At 46.0% G+C, this 2,713-nt stretch overlaps 1 pseudogene; it reads right to left on the reverse strand.

Annotated features, from left to right (window-relative positions):
* Positions 1–433: 433 nt before the first annotated feature.
* Positions 434–1,539, reverse strand: LOC102836024 (annotated as a pseudogene).
* Positions 1,540–2,713: the final 1,174 nt, after the last annotated feature.

Consider the following 2,713-nt stretch of genomic DNA (forward strand, 5'->3'; position numbering starts at 1 on the left):
ATGTACCAGCATTTCTGAAGAATAGGTGCTTGACTGATAATTTTTTAAATATGTAAATTTTAGATTTGGGAAGATTCCAATCATCTGAGCCAATTCATTTTCCCATCAATAGAGTGAGTATGCCAGTTTGCCCAGGGTCTGGATAGAGAGATCATAGAGTGTATCCGTTTCTTTGTGCTGCTATAAAAGAAATACCACAAGTAGGTGGCCCTTTTTTTTTTTCAATCCCCTTAAATAGTTGTTTATTGGCTGTGGCCTGGAAAGGGTAATGGAATTAGCATGTATGGACACCACCACACAGCAATGTCACAAGGATGACAAGAGTGATAGCAAGGAGTGGCCTAGAGTCCCTGAAGAGCTCCTCCCCTCAAGAGTGGGTATGGGAAGGGGCGTGGCCCGCAGTGTTGAGGAGGCAGACTTAGAACACCTCCACTTAGGAGGCATGGTTAGAGACGAGGGACTTACTGGCTGCAGCCCCCGCTTCACCGCTTGGAGTGTCCTTTCCTTGGTAGGTGAGGCTGTTGGCCAGGGCTTGCTTGATGAACTCCTCCCAGGCAGCCTTCAGGTTCTCCTTCTCCCCCCACCCACACCCCCAGGCCTTCAGGAGAGGCCTACAGGGCTCACCCACAGTAAAGGTCAGGGTCCATGGTTTCAGCAGGGGGCACTTGTCAATGGAATTGAGGTTGATGGATGCCTCCTCCTCACTGTGAGTCCCATACAGGAAGGTGACCTCAGTAACACCAGGGGGCACTGTGCAGTGCTGTGCTGTGACAGTTGCCATGGTAATATCCTCAAGAGACATCTTCTGTGTGCAGGCATGGTCTGGTGTTACCATACTGGGCTTCAGTAAGGTGCCTTCCAAGTACACATGGTGGTCACTCAGAGCCCTGTAGACGGCAGCTAGTACCATCTCAGTTACATAGTGACAGTGCTCAGGACATGGTCCACATTCAGGAGCATCTCCAGCTCCACAATGGGCATGTGCCATTCTGCTGGCAGACACTGACATAACGGGCCAGCACATTGGCATTTTCCATGATGGCAAGAGCTGAAGTGGTATGATCCCCAATCTTCAGCACACAAAGCCATTTGGCGAGGTCAACTCCATCCTTCTTGTACTGGACACAGCACTCAGACAGCCCATCCAGTCCTTGGGTGGTGGTCTCATCGTTCGCTTCTGCTTGGGCTACCATGCCCTTGTCTACCTTGATCCTCAGAACACTGCCCTTGGATTTGATAACTTGGGGAAATGGACACCCATCATCTGCCTTCTAGAATGTCTCATGGAAGAGGATGACACCCTCATTGCAGGGGTTCACATGGTCATCAGCAGTCAGCAGCAGCTGGCAGTAGAAGTGGCGTTTCTCCTTGGTGTTTTCAGTACCAATGGACTGCAGCCTCTTGGTAATGTATCCAGTGGACTCATCTGCAACCAGGATGCCCTTGCCCAGAGCCATAATGCAATGAGCAATGTCAGAGAGTCTCCTGCTCCAGAGTCAGCACTGGGTCTGGGTAGGACATGGTGGTGACCGTGATGGCAAGTTGCTGGGAGGAGGCTGAAGAAGCCAACAGGGACTGGTCAGCAGCGACTCAAGTGTGTGGCTTTAACAAACAGAAGTTTAATTTTGTACAGTGTAGGAGGTTAGAAGTCCAAATTCAGGGTTCTGACTTGAGGATGGCTTTCTGTCAACAACAACCACCTCTCTGCCTAATCTGCTCTTTTTATAGCTCAAAAATTATTGGCTTAAAACAACCTACACATATAACTTCATTATCATAACAAAACCCCTACTCTCAAATGGATTGCATCCACAAGCATTTTTTGTTGTTATTGTTAGGTGCCTTCCAGTAATTTCTGACTCATAGAGACTCTATGCACAACAGAAGAAAACACTGCCCAGTCCTGCGCCATTCTCACAATCGTTGTCACGCTTGAGTGTATTGCTGCTGCCACTGTGCCAATCCATCTCATTGTGGGGGTCTTCCTCTTTTTCACTGACCCTCCACTTTACTGGTCCCTCCTGATAACATGTCTAGTGTATGAGAGACAAAGTCTCTCCATTCTCACATCTAAGGAGAATTCTGGCTGTCCTTCTTCCAAAACAGATTTGTTTGTTCTTCTGGAAGTCTATGATACTTTCAATAGTCTTCATCAACACCATAATTCAAATACATGGATTATTTGGTCTTCCTTATTCATTGTCCAACTTTCATATACATGTATAGGGGCTAGGTTTTATAACATGTGAGGGGATTTCAAAAAGTTTATGGAAATGTTCCATGATATATATTCTTTTTCATCATACATGCTTTTATTTATTATACACCATATAATACAATTCAAGATTGACATTTGACTGGTTAAGGCAGTAAAAGTGGGCTGAAATAACACACAGGATTCAGAAACATTAAACAGTGTATTTCCCCTGTTTCAGAACCACAGGTGACAACAAACAGTGAGCGAATCTCATAACACTTGTATTACAATGTGAGAAGCTTCTGACTAGCTAGGTTAGGGGTGGGGAACCTTTTTTCTGCCAAGGGCCATTTGGATGTTTATGACATCATTCTCGGGCCATACAAAATTATCAACTTAAAAATTACCTGATACATTTGGCCAAACATTTAATTAACTCACCCCTCTGGTAGCGTAGTGGTTACGAATCGGGCTGCAAACCTTAAGGTCAGCGGTTCGAAACTACCAGCAGCTCCG

The sequence above is a fragment of the Chrysochloris asiatica genome, unplaced genomic scaffold, assembly GCF_000296735.1.
Source record: "Chrysochloris asiatica unplaced genomic scaffold, ChrAsi1.0 scaffold00022, whole genome shotgun sequence".
NCBI classification, from domain to species: Eukaryota; Metazoa; Chordata; class Mammalia; order Afrosoricida; family Chrysochloridae; genus Chrysochloris; species Chrysochloris asiatica.